General features: G+C 41.0%; 1 pseudogene; it reads right to left on the bottom strand.

Moving 5' to 3' along the window:
- The window catches only part of LOC102815885, a 69,245-nt pseudogene extending 63,627 nt beyond the window's left edge, over positions 1-5,618 (bottom strand).
- Between the last annotated feature and the right edge of the window lie 444 nt (positions 5,619-6,062).

Raw genomic sequence — 6,062 nt, 5'->3', positions numbered from 1 at the left:
AAGTTTGTGACACTGTAGGTTTCCCAGAACAACCCCAGAGTATGGCTAACGGATAGGGATCACGATTCCATCTCCCAGGAGCAGATAGCCCCCAATAGACCTCAATGACACATGGGGTCATCATAAGTTGGAATCAACTCAATTGTAACGGGTTTGCTTTTGTTTGTGAAGTAAACTTGCGTTTCTTGTAAACTAGAATTTTTGAGCTTAGAATCCTACTTGTTACATATCCTTTGTTTTCAGATAGCTTGAGTCTGTCTGATGATAGGATTTATTCTCATTCAACCCTAATACTCTACCTGCCACTAACTGCAGTCACTTCTGAAATGTCTGTGTGGAGTCACCTTGCTGCGCCATGCTCTCTGCCAAGTCATCAAACCCTGAACTATGATTAGACTATGGAGGTTATGTATTTAAAATGCAGATTCCTTTGCTCCAGTCTCATTAAGTCCAAGTCCACAAATGTTCTCTAACAGCTTCCAGCAGCTTCTGGTCACTGTCTTCTAATATTCTTCAATTGTTTCTTTGTTGGATCGTTTTGGTTTCCTACCTAGAGTTTTAATTCCTTGAGACAAAAAGTCTATAAACATACTGCATTGTTAGTAAGTGCTGTCCGGTCAGTTCCAACTCATAACAACCGTGTATAGTGTTTCTGAGGCCACAATTCTTTGTGGGAGCTGACTGTCTTCTCTTTCTCCCTCAGAGCAGCTGGTGGATCAGAATCACAGATCTTGTGGTTCTCAGACCAGTACTTATTACACAGAGTCACCACGACCTCCTTTTCATTTCTTATAAGGCATAAAACTATACCATTTGGGGCTATCATCTTTACTGGACATAAGTGTATATCCTCATATTTTATTAGTTATACAAAATATTTGTACCCTAATCACTCATGTAAAGAGCCTTGGTAATACAGTGATGAAGTGTTCATCTGCTAGCCAAAAGGCTGGTGGTTCAAACTCATCCATTATTCTGAGGTAGAAAGATACGTCCATCTATTTTCAAAATGATTGCAGCTTGGAAATCCTATAAGGCAATTCTACTCTGCACTATTAGGAATCCTGGTAGCACTGTGGGTTAGGTGTTCAGCTACTAACCTCAAGTTTGGCAGTTCAAACCCACCATTCAGTCTGAAGGAGAAAGATGAGGCTATCTGCTCCTTTAAAAATGTTCAATCTCTGAAAATCTATATAGGACCACTATGAGTTGGAGTTTACTCACTGACAGCATGTTTACTCAATTTTATAGGGTCCCTGTAGGAGCCCTAGTACCATATTGGGTTCTGAGCTTGGCTGCTAACCACAAGGTCAGCAGTTTGAATCTACCACCATAGGGTCGACTTGGAATCACCTGAAAGGCAGTGGGTTTGGTTTGGGATATTTCTTTTTAATCAATTTAAGGAGACTTCAGAAAATGTCCCCAGAAAACGTTCCTAGCTAGACATAAGAGATGAAGAAGATATTCTTTCTGCCTTATTTTCTGCTTGGGAGATATTTATTAACAGTTAAATATTATCGATCTTCATTTTACATATGTGGAAACTGAGACTCAGAACAGTGATACCCCTTGACTTGTTGATGACAAATAAGTAGAAGGACACTATCAATGCTAAGGTTTGTCTGACTGCAGGGTCCACCTTTCTTCTACAACCATAGAGCTGGGCACAGGAAAGGTATTCAAGAAATATTTATAAATTGATGAATTCAAGAGTAGTTCCCACAGGCTATAGTAACCTAGAATAGTTATTATTCACCCCTTCTAAAAACTGCTTCAATTGTTCACTGGCATGTTGTTGTTATGTGCCGTGGAGTCATAGGCTCACCCTTTATGGGGTTTCTAAGGAGCGGCTTATGAGTTTGAAATGCTGACCTTGCAATTAGCAGTCCAGTGCCACACCAGGGCTCCCTCACTGGCACGCGCACGCGCACACACACACACACACACACACACACACACAGAGAAATAAAGGGATCATCATTTTAGAATGTTGGTCTTTCAATTCCAGATCAGATCTTACATTTTAGAGCATTTTAGAAAGACAAGCATTAGTCTTCATTCTCTACGATAAGGAAGATTGATTGTCTTACAGGCTGCAGATGCAACATTTGACTTTAGATAAAGATGCATTAAACCTACGGTATCACTACTGGATACCCAGAGCCCTAGCCCTCCAATACCACCATCTATGTTTAGACACTCTAAGGCATAGAAAAATAATTTTGGCTTAAGAGTTCTTGTTAAGAGCCATTGAATCTGTTCTGATTCCTAGTGACCCTGTAAAGGATTCCTGAGGCGCAATTGGTGGGTTTGAATAGCTGACCTTGTAGTTTGCAGTCCAACAATGCTGAAGTGGTATGTGTATGTTAAGTGCCATCAAGTAGGTTTCGATGGATAGCGACCCTATATAGGGTGGTTTCCGAGGCTGTAAATCTTTACGGGAGCAGAAAGCCTCATCTTTCTTCCGCGGAACAACTGGGTAGTTTTGAACTGTTAACAGTTCAAACAGTTAGTAGTCAGGCTCATAGCCACTATGCTACCAGAGCTAAAGTAGTAAGACATTATTTCAAATGATGAGAAATAATCTAATGAGAGGTAAGGATGCCATATGTTAAAAGACTGAGAATTATCTCGGTAGTTGTTGTTGGTACGTGCCACTAAGTCAGTTCTGACTCATAGTGACTCTGTATAGGGTTTCCAGTATTTGTGGGAACAACAGTCTCATCTTTCCCTCATGGAGCTGCTGGTGGGATCAAACCTCAGATCCTGTGGTTCTCAGTCCAGTGTTTATCCTACAGCAACCATGGTAACTAGAAGCTCATACTCACTTCCTGTCTTCATTCTAATACTTTCCTACCCCTTTGAAGCCTGCAGTCAAAGGTGATCTTTTGCTAGCTTGACAATGGAAGAACAACAATATAATTTTGCTTTCTCAAAACAGACCAGAAACCACTGCAATGGTGATGTTTTATCTGAAAAGTGCTAAATAATTTTTCAGTAAGTCATACCACTTTGGCTTTTTATGGTACTTCAAAAAATCCATTATTTCTTTATTGAATAAAATCTAATTCCCATGCTGATTTGCATGACTGTAGTACTGCTTCTGGACAGCAGAGGTCACTATTAACAGGAAGACTCCCACATTTTAATAAATGCAGAAGAGCTAGAGGAGGAAGCAATTCTATCTAAACTTTGAACTCTGTGGTCATTGTGTAAAATGGCAAATAATGTCAGGCACTCTTTGAGATAGTCCCCATTTTGTTCTTTCTTCACATACATTCTGAGAAACAAAAACAAAAAATGCATTCAGAAGGCAGTGTTTACTGGTATTTCATAGAAATAAAATATGAAATTGATATATTAAGGAATGGTAGTTATTTGCCTAGTTAAAAGTACATCAGTAACCTGTAGATAATTCTTTTAAAAACTGGGGGAGAGAGGGGAATTACTCATCTAGTGGTAACAGAAAGAATCCCTGATAGCAGTGGGTCACAAGCTAGACTGCCGACTGCAAGGTCAGCAGTTCGAATCCACCAACTGCTCCTTGGGAGAAGGGTAGGGCTTTTCTCCAGCCTCTGAAATCCTACACAGCATTGCTATGAGTCAGAATCGACTCAACAGCACACAACCATCACCACCACCAGTGATAACCGACATCAAAATCAGAATCGTATGTCCACTGGTTCTAAAAGTTCACCCATTATCCTGATACCAGAACAAAAAACAACAACAACAAAACCCTTAGTTTTGAAGGTCTTCTTCCCTTTAGTTGGATGTCTGGTATGGTGCTGTAGGATCAGCACTGGACCATGAACCACAAGGACAGTTCAAACCCACCAGCTGCTCCTTGGAAAGCTACACAGGGTTGCTACGAGTCAAGACTGACTTGAAGGCACTTAATAACCACCACCTTGGGTTAGGATCCCTGATGGGACAGTGAAGTAAGCATTGGGCTGCTAGCCATAAGGCTAGTGGTTGCAAACCCACCAGCTGATCTGGGGGGAAAAGATGAGCCTGTGTGCTTCTGTAAGTATTCTGCTTTAGAACCTCAAAGAGGCTGTTCTACTGTGTTTTCTAGGGTCTCTACAAGTCAGAATCAACTCGATGGCTTTGAGTTTTGGTTTGGTGTTTATCTTTGGTTGGAGTCCCTGGGTGGTGCCAATGGTCAATCCACTGGGCGTCTAACCGAATGGTTGGGGGTTTGAGTCCTCCTAGAGGTACTTCAGAAGAAAGTCCTAGCAATCTACTTCTAAAAAATCAGCCATTAAAATCAATGGACTGGTTGGTGACTGCTTTACTAACTAGCGTTTCTTCTGCTTTAGTTGTCTTCAAATTCACCTGGAGGGCTTGTTAAAACACAGATTGCTGCCCCCATCCTCAGAGCTTGTAAATCTTGGATGGTGGTGGTGACTATGTGCTGTGGAGTTGGTTCCGACTCATAGTGACCCTGTGCAGGGTTTCCAAAGCTGTAAATCTTTACAGGAGAGAAAGCCTCATCTTTCTCCTGTGGAACAGCTGGTAGTTTCGAACTGCTGACTTTGAGGTTAGCAGCCAGACTCATAATCACTATGCTAAATCTTGGGTGGGGCTCAATAATTGGCAGTCAGTTGGTTCTTAAGTGATGCTGCTGCTGGTGGACCAGGGAGCAGAATTTGAGAAGCACTGCTCTCTGCCAAAGCCTACAATACACATTACCACCAACACTAGGGTCAAGTAGAGACAAAGCATCTCATTCTAGGGCTCTAAAAGTCCGATTCTGGCTGGAGCTCCACCACATTGTTATTCTGTTCATATTTTAATCAGGTCCCCTGTCAACCCATTATTTTTCTTCTTTCTTTCCTTATCTCCACGTTATTAAATGTTTTTCTGCTTATGTCAGTGCCTCCTTTCAACCTTGTCAAGTACCTCACTGTTTGCACTAAATTCTTTATCTAGAGTCAAGCAGCTTTAGAACAGAGTTAAAGTTGCCAGAGCATTTAATTTAGAGCAATGGGCACAAATCATAAAGAGACAAAAAGATTAGCTAAAGGTTATGGTCAGATTAGAAGGGTTTTTTTTGTTTGTTTGGTTTTGAGAATATCCAGAAAAGATATTTATGAGCCTCAGCCTAAAGTTTCTAAATATGGAACTTAGTTTCCTCCTCCTTTGGGCTGTTATGCCAATCATTAGCTGACAGGCCAGATTTTGCCTGGGTACTAAACAGGATGCTGTAATACGACATAAACGTCCATGCTAATAGACAGAACTATCAGCAATAAAAAATATGGAGAGTGAGCATACTGCAGAAGCCATAGCAAAATATCTATGACGCGTGAATTCATCCCTTAAGCTCCTGGAAATATATATTAGTACCTTTATAGTTACATTCATTGGGTCAGACTGAGACAGGTGAATAGCCACTGAGCAACTAAAGGGTCTTTTAGTACCCTCGTGAAAGAATTCACCTCATTTCTCAGGGCTGTGAGTGAATGAAAATAAGAAATTACAATGGAAATCACACTGCAATCTTCACTCTGGGCTAGGTTACAATGAAGACTATAATAATACATAATAAATATGCAGCAAACCATGCCTGTTAAAGGAGACGCACCTTCCACAGGCACTCGGTACACATCCATCACGGCATGTACAATAGGCCACCCGCTCCACAGTGCAGGAACAATGTCACTAGCCAGTAATTACAGGCATGAGCACAGAGAAAAGGAAGTAAAAGGACCAAGAACAATACAGGCCAAAATACACAGGCTTTGTGTATGCAGAAAAATGACTGTCACCCTTGCCTTCTGAATATTTATAAAGAAGCTTCTGGAACAACAACTTCATTTTAGCACCAGCCTGCAATCAAACAGAGTTCAGTTCACAGGGCCAAGACTTCAGAATGAGGTTAGGGTCTCCAGGGCAGAGAGGCAAGGCAGGATTGTAACTATAACTTCAATGCAGTAGCTTAAAAATAGCATTTTATTAATTCATTCCACATACAGACTTCTTCAGGCAGAAAGGATTTGCATTTTAACTAATTCACTTGGTGATAAATATCAGAAATGGAGGAGTGTGCCCCCATT

Source organism: Chrysochloris asiatica, unplaced genomic scaffold, assembly GCF_000296735.1.
Source record: "Chrysochloris asiatica unplaced genomic scaffold, ChrAsi1.0 scaffold00174, whole genome shotgun sequence".
Taxonomy (NCBI): domain Eukaryota; kingdom Metazoa; phylum Chordata; class Mammalia; order Afrosoricida; family Chrysochloridae; genus Chrysochloris; species Chrysochloris asiatica.
The sequence above is the reverse complement of the archived record's forward strand: the minus strand, read 5'-3'. Positions and strand labels throughout refer to the sequence as shown.